This window comes from Bubalus kerabau, chromosome 19, assembly GCF_029407905.1.
Source record: "Bubalus kerabau isolate K-KA32 ecotype Philippines breed swamp buffalo chromosome 19, PCC_UOA_SB_1v2, whole genome shotgun sequence".
In the NCBI taxonomy this organism is placed as follows: Eukaryota; Metazoa; Chordata; class Mammalia; order Artiodactyla; family Bovidae; genus Bubalus; species Bubalus kerabau.
In genome coordinates, this window is record NC_073642.1 from 41,968,256 (window position 1) to 41,980,912 (window position 12,657).

Below are 12,657 nucleotides of genomic sequence, written 5' to 3' on the forward strand. Positions count from 1 at the left end.
AGAAATGAAAATTAAAAACACAATGAAATATCACTTTATACCTTTAGATTGTCTTTGGGCTCCCCAAACTTTTATGAGGCTGCAGGCTGAGAAAACTACTTCACTGTAAATATGAACAGTGTTTATAGAAAAGGAAGGATGACTCAGAGTTCCGAGACAAGAACCATGGAGAGTCATTCCCAAGGGAGCAGGATGGACCCATTTAAAAGAACAGGTGGGGACTTCCCTGGTGGACCAGTGGCTAAGACTCCAGGCTCCTAGTGCGGGGGACTGGGTTTTGATCCTGGTGTGGGAACTAGATTCCGCATGCATCAACTAAAAGATATCCTGTGCTGCAATGATGATGGAAGAACCCATGTGCCATAACTAAGACCCAGGACAGGCCAAATAAATACATTTTTGAAAAGATTAAAAAATGAAAGAAGAGATGACATATGCTTTAGCTAGATTTCAGAATTAGACCAGTGCCAACTATGTCCTTTTGCCAGGACTGTTAATTTATGGTAAAGTTATCCTATCTTGTATCACCATAGTATCTTGGGAGTGCAGAGGGAAGATACACTTGTCTCTTTAGCTCAAAGCCTTTGCATTAATAGAAACCATACTCAAGGTGTGGTACCCAAAGAATTGTACCTGTACTTGATTAGACGAGCAGCTTCTGCCTTAGAACATGCACTCTCAGTCCCTAGAGCCCTGAGCCACCATGTAAAAAGTCCAGGATACTCTTCTGAAAAAGAGGCGTGTGGAGGAGCACTGAGGTTACCAGACATGTGACTATATAGCCCAGTCAGGCCTGCAGGAGACCTCAGTCCCAGTCACTATCTGACTACAACTACATGTGAGATTCCCCAAGAGAAAACCACCCAGCTGAGCACAGTCAACTCTCAGAACCATGGAGAAAATAATAAATAATAATAAATCCTAACACTTTAGGATATTTGTTACACAGTGATAAACCAGACAACGTGGTTTTGAGCCCCCTTATCATCTTAACTCTCATCTATCTAAGTCAGTACTGTTATGGAAATGTTTTTCTTTTTCTTAATAATCTGCCTGCTTTCCAAAGAGGGTGGGTCCTATTACTCTAGAGGGTTCCTAGTTTTGACAAATGCCATGGTGGATTTGGGTATAAAAACATGGAGGTAAGAGACAGCAGTAGAAAAGAGGTTCAAGTTGAGTGGCTCTGATTTATAATGGAATTCAAAATGCCTAGGGAAAATTGAGGAAGAGACAAGAGACAGGAAAGATGGCAAAGTATCAGAAAAAATACAGAGAAAGAACTTTCAGTGGTCACACAATAGTAAAGAGACAATAAAGCTCAGAAAAGTCTGATGGAAGGAATAAGTTGTTAACTTTGGAGTATACCGTGTAAAACCTCTCCCCTGACTTATGAATCTTCAGTGAAAACCACATTGCTCACATTCTGAGGTGAGCAGATTCCTTATCATCAGCATGAAGCATGAAGCATGGAATAGAAGAATGATGGAGCAGTCGATACCTGGGTTACATTTTAGAAAAATGTTGACTACCACAAGTATTTAATCCTGTAACCTGGCATTAAAGAAGTCCCCTAAACGAAAATTAATCCATTAATAAACATTTTGGGATACAGTTGTTCAGTAATTTTGAGCCATTAAGCTTACTCTTATATAGCCTATTTCTCTCCATTTTATTTGAAAGAGTATCACAGGATCCAGCTAAACATCTTGATGAAACCCACATGCTATCTATATAAAGGCCACTCCTCGTAACTGTCAGTTTATCAACCATGTCAAAAAAGTAATTAGATCCATCTGACATCATGTGTTCTTAGAATCATGCATCTTCCCTCTGTGTTAAAAAAAAGTCCGTCCTCTTAATTCATCATTCTATAGTCTTGATAGGAGCTGACATTAAGCTCACCAGTAACTGCCTCTTAGATGGTGTTCACTGCTGCCTGAAACCTAGTATACTGATTAATCCAGCCACGTTTGGAAGAGAATTTTCCCTGAATCAGGATACTATTGGACTTTGATGATGCTGGGATAGCCCTGTGTATTGTCCAATGGAAACATGTACAAACATGTGGCATGAGCCTGAAACTTAGACATGTTGCCTTCCCCCAACATATTGGCTACCTCTACGGATTCCACATCTTGGTTCTATATGCATAAAGCAGTATCCTAAAAATAATGCCCCTGGGAAACATCTAACCCTGAAGTCTCTAATTAGAGGGTTTGATAACTCCAGTGTCAAAGGCTAGCTACCTGCTAGTAGCTTAGCCTTGAAAAGTTTTAAGAAAATCACAGTGACCTAGCAATTTTTGTTGGAGAACCAAGAAGTGAAAAGCTAAAATGACAAGGACCAAGAATTTGTTAGTAGAGTAGCAGGGTATAAATTCAAATGTGCATCTGAGAAAGAAGGGATGCTGACTGAAGTTGCTGACCTAAGGAAAAGGAATTCAACTCTGAAATAAAGCTGGAAAGGCAGAATGGGGGCAAGTGTCTGGACCTGCTGTCTGGACATGATGACAGATTTAGAAATTCAAATGAAAAGTGAATAAAGGAGCAAAAGAAAAGCTGGTATTAAGGCTAGGAATGTTGCTGCATGTCTGGAACTTCCTTCCTGTCAATACACAGACCCTGGTGATCCCTTCCCTTACATCTCTTATTACTTTCTAAAGATAAACTATTTCAAACAGTTTGGCTCTGTGAGTGGTAAGATGAATAAACAAGCTTCCCTGCTTTAAAAGAGGTATGGATACAGACTGTGGGAAATAAATCATGTTTAATAAATGAAGATATTGCAATATGTATAAAAAGACATCATGCTCTAAAAGGGATGCTCTGTAAGCCTAGAATGATGAAATATGTTTTAGGTGCTGATCAGCTACCAAAGCTCATTTATGCCTATTCCCAGCCGCCCCCACTTCCCACCTACATCTTCTATAGAGGAGGATGCATAAGTCAGAGAATCTCTTTCCAACTCTCCCTCACAGCAAGTGTGTGTGTGTGTGTGAATGTGCATGAGCACATGCACCCACTATACAGTAAAACCAGGAACATTCCTTGGTATTTAAGTTGTTGGACAAAGTACAATAGGTGAAATACATTCTTATTGTTCACTCTCGTGCACTCAACAAACACTCATTAAATTCTTTTTAAAACATTACTACAAGCCAGATACTATGATAGATGGCCGAGCTAGAATGATGAGCAAGACAAAGTCCCAGGCCCGAGGAACTCTTAGTTTATTCTGAAAAACTGCGTTGTGAATGTGAGAATAAAGGTGAATTGCAGAGTTCTGTGCAGGAAAGGAGAAGAAAAGTTTCACAAAAACGGAGTCGGGTAAGCTATCTCTTAAGAAAGGAATTAAAGTTTACCAGATGGACATGAGAGGGTATGGCTTTGGGAAACACCACAGTCAAGCTCAAATTTGCTCAAGAAGCGAAATAATTTTCAGTTTTTCTTACTTACTGATTCTAACAGACCAGAGCAATATATCCCAGCAACCGATCTCTCATTTCACACATTACTGCTGCAGTTGTTACTGCTGTTCAGTTGCCAAGTTACATCTGACTCTTTGTGACCCCACGGACTGAAGCATCCCAGGCTTCCCTGTCCTTCATCTTCTGCTGGAGTTTGTGCCAACACATGTCTATTGAGTCTGTGATTACATCTAACCATCTCATCCTCTGTCACCCCCTTCTCCTCCTGCCGTCAATCTTTCCCAGGATCAGCGTCCTCTTTGTTGCAGTTACTCTGATCTAAGGAAACATGTACTCATCTCTTTCCCCCAGAGATAGTGCTGTGGTTTGATTTTCACGTATTAAGACAACCTTTGGGATAATTGTCACTCCCTCCTTTACTCAGGATAGTACAAATTACTGACAGAAAAACCATTGGCTAATGAAGAATAAATGTAGAAACATTCTATCATTCCTTTTCTATTCCACTGGCTCTGAAAAATTCTATATCCAGCCTGGAGCTATGTTTAGACAACCATAATACAACGCACTCAGAAAAGTTAAAATTCCAATTGATCAAAAGGACATTTCCCTATAATGGAAAGAAAATGCAAACAGGCTAAGTACTCAACAATTTGGTTTAGTCAATTATGGTGCATCAACATGACAGAAAATTATTCAATTTCCAAAAATGATAATTAAAATGATTATACGTGATATGTGGGAAAAGAAAATGCAAAACAGTTTATACACACAATTGCATTAAAATGCATCTGCTTGTGGAATGTTACTTGGGAATAACATGAAAAAATTTTAGTCAGTAATTGCAGTGGGGACTGCAATTCTTGCGTATTTTTCTTTTCAAATTTTTCTCTAATGATATCAATGGGTCATCTTCTAATTGTTTAAAGTTTGGGGTTTCACAGTGCCTGGGTGTGGTTGCTGAATTAAGTCTACCATCTTCTTTGTTCTTCATACTTTGTTACAATTAACACAACCCAAGACCACAAGAACTGTTTCATGCTACTCTCCTTGAATGTGTGCCTGCTAAGTCGCTTTAGTCATGTCCTGCTCTTTGCGACCCCATGGACTCCCATTGCCTGCCAGACTCCTCCATCCATTGGATTCTCCAGTATACTGCAGTGGGTTGCCATGCCCTCCTCCAGGAGGTCTTCCGCAGGTGGGTTCTTTACCACTAGCGCCACCTGGGAAGCCCCACTGAACTTAGTGACAGAGACAAAATATCTCATCTTACACTCTATGATCAAAAAAATTTTAATACAGAACATTTCCTTTAACTTCACTAAATTTTTCTTCACTAGCAGTGCCATCTCTACTACTTCTTTTATTTAATAAAGTTTCATTTTTCAAAAGGTACAGCTGGAGGGACCTGTTCATGCATCTTTGCCAGTGGCTGGGGCATCTCCACCCTTGGTGTTGTAAGATACTTGATCTCTGTGCTTTGAAACCAGCTTAATAAGTCCTTTACTAAGGAGCTCCTGAAAGGCTGCCCTGGCCAGCGAACTGTGAATCCTTAGTCTCTCAGAGATGACAGTGAGGCTGTGAGCTTCTGGTTGGAAACTTCCTTACAGAGTTTGTCAAACAAGTCTAGGTTATTGAGCTGGTCTCAAACTCTGTCTTTGGATCACTTCTTTTTGGCCTTGCCCCCAGATTTGTTCACTGGATCTTTGTTTTTCTTGGCCGACTTTCTGGCATCTTTCTTCTTTCTTCTTATTGTCCTTGGGCAGCATCAGTGAAGTTCGGAGAGCAACTGCTACCGCTTAGCCTCACTAAGCTGTTGGACAAAAAGCCTATCACTTCTGTTGGCATATTTTTGGCTACTGGAAAAATAATAATGTAATAATTAAGAGTTATTACATTATTATTAATAACTTAGTCTAGTGGTTCAGACTCCATACTCCCAATCCAGGGGGCCAGGGTTCAATTCCTAGTCAGGGAACCAGATCCCGCATGCAACAACTAAAGATCCTGCATGCCACAAGGAAGATGGAAGATCCTGCGTGCCACCTGTAAGACCCAGCACAACCAAATAAATTAAAAAAAAAACGAGTAGGGCCTGTCTTCTTCCTTCTGGTTATATTACCTTGGATGAATCACTTATCCTCTCTGTACTTCACGTGCTTGTCAGTAGAGTAAGGTGACAATAATTGTGGTAATATTTCCCACTGAATATTGAATTCCAATTGTGATGACAATTCATGGGGTTGTCATAAAGATGCATGTGGTGATCCAGGCCAAGTCTGGCCTATGCGCTCGATCACCAGTAACTATTTATTGTTCTTACGCTTGACTCGTGGTGGGGTACAACTATTCCTGACACCATTTATGCAGTTCTGGGCCACTCTCTAAACTTCTCCTGGCATACGTCCTTCTTTTCATCTTTTATTCATATCTTTTTAAAATCTGAGTCTACTAGAGAGCTCTCTGGAAATGATACCTTCTTCTTTTCCTTGTTTTTTTCACTGGATCATCTGTGATGACAACATAAGAATTATATTATGTAAAGAATCCTGTCCTACTTGAATCATATTTTCCTCAAAGGGTTTCATGTCACAGAATCATGCCCATCTTTTTAATGAACTTTTCCAAATGTGTATTCCTACAGGTTGAGGTTCACATGGAATGATTCTGGCCTTCATCCTCTCTGGCTATCCTTAATTGAGGTGAGGATATCCTTAACATATATAAGGATATCCTATATGTCCTTAACATGTAGCTTTTTATTCTTCTAAACTAAAAAAAAGACACAAATGGTATACAAATGAATAAAAAAATAAAAAGCAAGTCACTCCCTCTTCTCCCAGAGGCAAACATTGTTATGTGTTTTGTGTATTCTCTGGAAATACTCTATGCATTTTGATGCACATTGTATATGCATACATATACATGTGTGTACATATCCCATTTTAAACCCCAACTGGATCAGACCATACACCCTGCCCTACAAGTCGCTTTTTACTCAGAAGTATACCTTGGAGCTTGTTTCTTATCAGCACAAATAACATTTCTTTTTTTCTACAGCTGTGTAATTTCCTAAATATGGATAAATCCTAATTTTTTCACCAGCCCCATATCAATGTTCATTTGGGACATTTCTATTCTTATGTTATTACAAACATTTTGGAAAAAATGTCTTTAATGTATTATATATACAGTTTGAAAGTGAAAGTGGCTCAGTCGTGTCCAACTCTTTGCGACCCCATGGACTGTTGTCCATGGAATTCTCAAGGCCAGAATACTGATGTGGGTAGCCTTTCCCTTCTCCAGGGTATCTTCCCAAACCAGTGATCAAACCCAGGCCTCCTGTGTTGCAGGTGGATTCTTTACCAGCTGAACCACATGGGAAGCCCAAGAATACTAGAGTGGGTAGCCTATCCCTTCTACTGATTTCCCAGGAATAGTACTGGGTCTCCCGCTCTGCAGGCAGATTAACGAATCTGCCTGCAGTGCGGGAGACTGTGTTCAATCCCTGGGTTGGGAAGATCCCCTGGAGAAGGGAAAGGCTACCCACTCCAGTATTCTGGCCTGGAGAATTCCATGGACTGTATAGTTCATGGGGTCACAAAGAGTTGGATATGACTGAGTGAATTTCACATTCATAAGTTGAACACATAATATATATACAGTTTATATAGTATATAAATAACCAAACTGCACAAATAATTTTGTAGTCTTCCTTTTCTACATATCTTATATTTTGGAAGTTTTAGAAACTTACTTTCAGTTCTGTTACATATAAAAAAAATGAACATCATCCTTAATAATTCAGATGTCATAAGAAATGTCATTCTGATTCATTGTAATTCTAACCTTTGAGGATATAGGATATATTAGAGTTGTCTAAACAAAGCTTCCAGAAGATTATAGAATTGTGCAGAGCCAATGAGATGAGAAAAAAAAATGATATAAATATTTCTTCTCCTTAGCAAACTATTTCTGTCAGTGACAAATAAGTTCCATATTTAGAGTTGTCAAACAAAGAAACTTAAGGTCATCATCTCCATTATAGCAAATCTTTGAAGAATATTTGTTAAAGTCCTGGAAATATAAAAGCTGATGCAAAGAATACATGAATTGAAGAGTACAGTCAAACTGTGCCCCAAACAGTTTGTACAAAGTACTTGACTTCCTCATGTTTCTCATCACCCTGTTCATTACCAGCAAATTTTACCTTATGATCAAAATTTGACCATGAACATACAGTTTTCTATCTGTATCCTTAACATTCTGAGAGATAAATCAAGAATTGTTCTCTGTACTGTTTTTAGCCAGACAGGTCTTTGAGAAAAACGCAGTTCCATCAGAATCCTTTTTCTACCGACATTCTGAATTGACTTGTCAGATCCTGGATGGCCACCAGTGAACAACGGGAAGACCTGGGAATTTAAACTAAAGGTGGCCCTGCTATGCAGTATCATCAGTTCATTCTTCTAATGATGAACCAGCTTTATTTAACCATTTGGATCTGATTTGTTTACTGTCTCAGTTGTAATGTAGTTAATAAAAATGAAGAGTGAATTTTCAGATTTGTTACTAGCTTTAGCTACTCTTTAATGACTTAAGACGATAAAGGTTCTAGGGCAGAAAATCAAAGGCTTTTGGCTCTTTCCAAACTATAGATCTTGAGTTCTGTAGCACTTCAGAGACGATGGCTGCTGCCAACAGAACTTATCACAAATCAGAGGCATTTCTCAGTGTGAAGAGTCTCGCTTCGTCCTTTTTACGTACAGTACAGTGTCACTGCACTGAATCATCCCGCACACAGAATCCAGTATGAGACACTATACAGTTCATCCATTAACTCAACAAAAATAAGTATCCACTCCGCCAGACTCTGTTCCAGGTCCTGAGATAAGGATATGAACAAAACAAACAAAAATTACTACTTTCCTGGAGCTCACATACTAGTGAGGTAGGGTAAGTCAATAAACAATATGTAAAATATAAAATATATTGGACAGTAAGAAGTGCTGCAAAAAAATAAATTATACTTTAAAATGAATATATGAAATCCAAACAAGGTTGGTAGATGGTTTCAATGTCAGTACCTTGGTTATGATGTTGTACAGTTATCTTTGGGGGAAATGAGGCAAAAGGTACATGGGATCTCTGTTTTACTTCTTACCATTGTGTGTGAGTCTACAATTATCTCAGTAAAAATTTCCATTAAAATTTTTAACTGGAAGGTCCACTATTGAAGAGTGGTCAGATTAGGGTTTACTGAACAGATAACAGAGAGCTAAGACCAGAAATTGGTGAAAGAGCAAGACATGGAGTAAGACTGCTCCATTCAGAGGGACCACAGGAACCAGACAAAGCTGGCCTGTAGGGTTCCAGAAGTTGCTGTCAACAGGGGTGGCTAGAAACAAGGAACGGAAAGAGCAAGCTAAGGGGAGAGGCCACTTTACAGAATCTGGCTTTTACTCTGAATGAGGGGGAAAGCAACCAGATGGTTCTGGACAGAGGAACAGCATATCTGGTTTTATTAGTGTTATTCTGGTCTCTGTGTTAATATTAGACAGTAGAAACCAAAGAATGAACTACAGTATCAAAACATGCATAGCATTCTTTCCAATCACTCAGACGCCAAGGTAAAATACCTCTGTCTATGCATTCTGAATTCACTGACTCGGAGTTTTCTCAGATTCACAAGAAATAGTTTCATAGAAGTTTTCCTAACCCATCAGGTGACAAAATAATTCAATCTGATTTCTGCACATGAACTCCTCCCATGAAACTTTGCTTAAATTTTTTTTATTCCATCAGTATTTAGATTCTATAAAAGGAGAGTAGCTCCAATAAGTTACCATGGGAAAATGTGCCTCTGAAAAACCAGCATGTTTCTTCTATTTCCCAAATCACTTTTATTAATTTTTTTTTTGCTTTTCATGTTTTAATAATATCTCCTGAATTTGACAACTGGAGAATCAGTAAGCATCTGACGGTATAGTTAAAAATAAAGTAATAAAGAGAAAACAGGGGCTTCCCTGGTGGCTCAGTAGTAAAGAATCTGCCTGCCAAGGCAAGAGATATGGGTTCCATCCTTGGTCTAGGAAGATTCCACATGCTGTAGAGCAACTGAGCCCGTGAACCCCAACTACTGAGCCTGTGCTCTAGAGCACATGAACCCCAACTACTGAGCCTGTGCTCTAGAGCACATGAACCACAACTACTGAGCCCAAGTGCTGCAACCACTGCAGCCCATGTGCCCTCGAGTCCATGCTCCGAAACAAAAAAGCCACTTCAACGAGAAGCCTGTGCATCGCAACTAGAGTAGTGCCCCCTCGCCACAACTGGAGAAAAACACGTGCAGCAATGAAGACCCAGCATAGCCAAAAATAAATAGATACATAAATAAAATTCTCTTTAAAAAAGAAAGAGAAAAAATAGCCTTTTCCTTTGAGAATGATAACTTAAACGTTAAAAAGTCAGTGGTAATTGATAATTTAGATAAAGATTCTGCAAGAGGTTGGTTTTTTACAATAGTTGTTCTTCAAGATTGGTAGCATCTTGAAATTATTGAAAACAAGGAATGTAAAGGGTGGTTTATACAAGACTGTAGCAACTAGAAGTTTCTACCAATTCGTACTCCTATAAACCCAAGGTACAACGATGATTCATGTCCATGATGGTTCCTATGAGGAGCTGTAATCCTGAAACATCTTCTGAGTCACCTAACAAAACCTGTTCAATATAGTATTTTGAATATGTTATTAACTTTGAAGACTTTTGGTTTTCAAATTGTGTCTGGCATGTTTGATGATAAGCTACTAACTAGAATATTTTATTACTCAGAACTAACCATTGTTCCCCATCTGTGTGGGGTTACAGCATAAAATATCAAAAGTAGAATGTCATTAACTATTTGTAATGAAAACTCCTTAAGACTGATCATTCTAGAGGCAAATCACTGAATTTCTAAACTGTGTTTAGTCACCAAGTCATGTCTGACTTTTGTGATCCCTGTGGACTGTAGCCCACCAGGTTCCTCTGTCAATGGGATTTCCCAAGCAAGAATATTGGAATGAGTTGCCATTTCCTTTTCCAGCTTTAGAGATTATCTAATCTAATTCAACAATACACATATTACATATGAGAAAATCAATAGCAAACAAGGTTTATATATGTATAATAATTAGTGGTAGATGCCCAAATAGAGCCATTTTGCCAAGCTGAGGAAAAAGATGGTAGAATTCAAAGCAACTAAATCTCCTAAAATCTTCAGGATAGGATCTCAGAGAAAAGGGGCTTGAATAGAGAAGGAGCTCAGAAACTTAAACAGGATCCCTTAAGTTGGGGCCAAATAATGAGCTTATGCACAGTGTGAAACCTGACAAGGCTGGGCTGAGAGGAAACACCAACAAAAGAACAGCCTCTGGGAAAAGAACAATCACAAAAGCTGAACAAATGCGGGAGCTGAGGAAGTCTCTAGTTACGATCAGCCAGAGAGCTGTGCAGTGCTCCGAAAAAGGAATTAGTGAAACTCCAGTACTTTGGCCACCTCATGTGAAGAGTTGACTCATTGGAAAAGACTCTGATGCTGAGAGGGATTGGGGGCAGGAGGAGAAGGGGACGACAGAGGATGAGATGGCTGGATGGCATCACTGACTCGATGGACGTGAGTCCGAGTGAACTCTGGGAGTTGGTGATGGACAGGGAGGCCTGGCGTACTGCGATTCATGGGGTCGCAAAGAGTCGGACACGACTGAGCGACTGAACTGAACTGAACTGAAGAAGAGGAAGAGACAGCCTAGTGTCTTCTCTCTGCTGTGTGAGGGTACAGCGAGAAGGTGGTCTTCTGCAAGCCAGAGAGAGTCCTCAGCAACAACCAAATTAGCTGGCATCTTGCTACTGGACTCCCGTCTCTAGAACTGAAAATAAGTGTCTGTTGTTTAAGTCACCCAGTCCACAGCATTTTGTTACAGCAGCCCAAGCTGACTAAGACACCTCTCTGCCCACTTTCCCACCTCCTCTACAGCTTTATCCTCCTTGACTTCATCTTTAAATGCAGAGCTCCCAGAGGGAGGCTCAAAAGGGAGGGGGTATATGTATATTTTATAAAAATATGTAAATAAAAAGAAAAATAGAAGAAAAATGTAGACGGCCTCTCTCCTACCCCCATAGTCACCAGCCCTTTCCATCCAACTCAGGGCTTTTATACACATTGCTCTCTTTTAGGAAAGTTCCCTCCTCTTTCTCACCAGCCTAAATATATATATTTCTCTCATATCTTAGTTTAATCATCACTTCTTCAGGGATTCCCTTCGCCTACTTATCTGACTAGGTCAAACCCCCTATTATATGCTTTCCTGATACACATTATTCTCATGAGTACTAAACACTGTAGCAATTTATGTCCTTAATTTTTAAATTTAGTATTTGTCTTTTATACTAGACTGTGAGCTCCTGAAGGACACACTGAAAGCCCTGAGTAAATATTTATAAAATGAATGAAGAATGGCAGATTCATTTTGATATTTGGCAAAACTAATACAGTTATGTAAAGTTTAAAAATAAAATAAAATTAAAAAAAAATAAAGCAAAATATCATTTTTGCCTATCAAAAAAAAAAAAGAAAGAATGAATGCTCTCACAAAATAATGATTTAATAAATTGTTTGCAAAAAATTTCCCTAATGGTCAATAAGTATTTGTTGAAAGAATTTACGAATCTCCATATTCCTCATTGTTTTGCCTATAAAATAGGTGCCTGCCCTGCTTACCACATAAGGGTTGTAAACATATAATAAATAATTTAAGTATTTGAGATTAAAATCCTAATGGCATCTGTATTACTTTGGGTAGGCTAAATAAACTGCTGAATCAAACAGATGCAAATATGTAGTGGCTTAAATACAACAGAAGTTTATTTCTTGTTTATATAACAGTTCACAACAGGTGTTCAGGTCAGCAGGCAGCTTTTCTACATGCATTGATTCAGGAACCAAAGTTCCTTCCATCCTGTGGCTTCTCTGTGGCCTTCTTATCATCTGCATCCAGCCAGTCGAACAGAGAATGGAGGAAGAATTCTTATTCTTCGAAAGGCTTCATCCAGAAGTGGCAAACATCACGTCTATTCATCAGGTAACTGACTATAATGCCGTTACTATGGAGGAAGGAAAGAACGGATTCTGCAGGCAGCTGGTGATGGTCTCTGCCACCACCACCTCAATTCAAGATCTCTTATTGTTT

General features: G+C 39.1%; 1 long non-coding RNA gene and 1 pseudogene across 4 annotated transcripts in view; both read right to left on the minus strand.

The window, feature by feature from the left end:
- Positions 1-4,703: 4,703 nt before the first annotated feature.
- Positions 4,704-8,220, minus strand: LOC129633928 (40S ribosomal protein S25-like; annotated as a pseudogene).
- Positions 8,221-12,307: 4,087 nt separating this feature from the next.
- The window catches only part of LOC129634122 (uncharacterized), a 51,285-nt gene continuing 50,935 nt past the window's right edge, over positions 12,308-12,657 (minus strand). For all 4 annotated transcript variants that reach the window (XR_008705430.1, XR_008705432.1, XR_008705431.1 and 1 more), the window contains one exon: positions 12,308-12,571. This is a non-coding gene — a long non-coding RNA (uncharacterized LOC129634122). The remainder of the gene's footprint in view (positions 12,572-12,657) is intronic.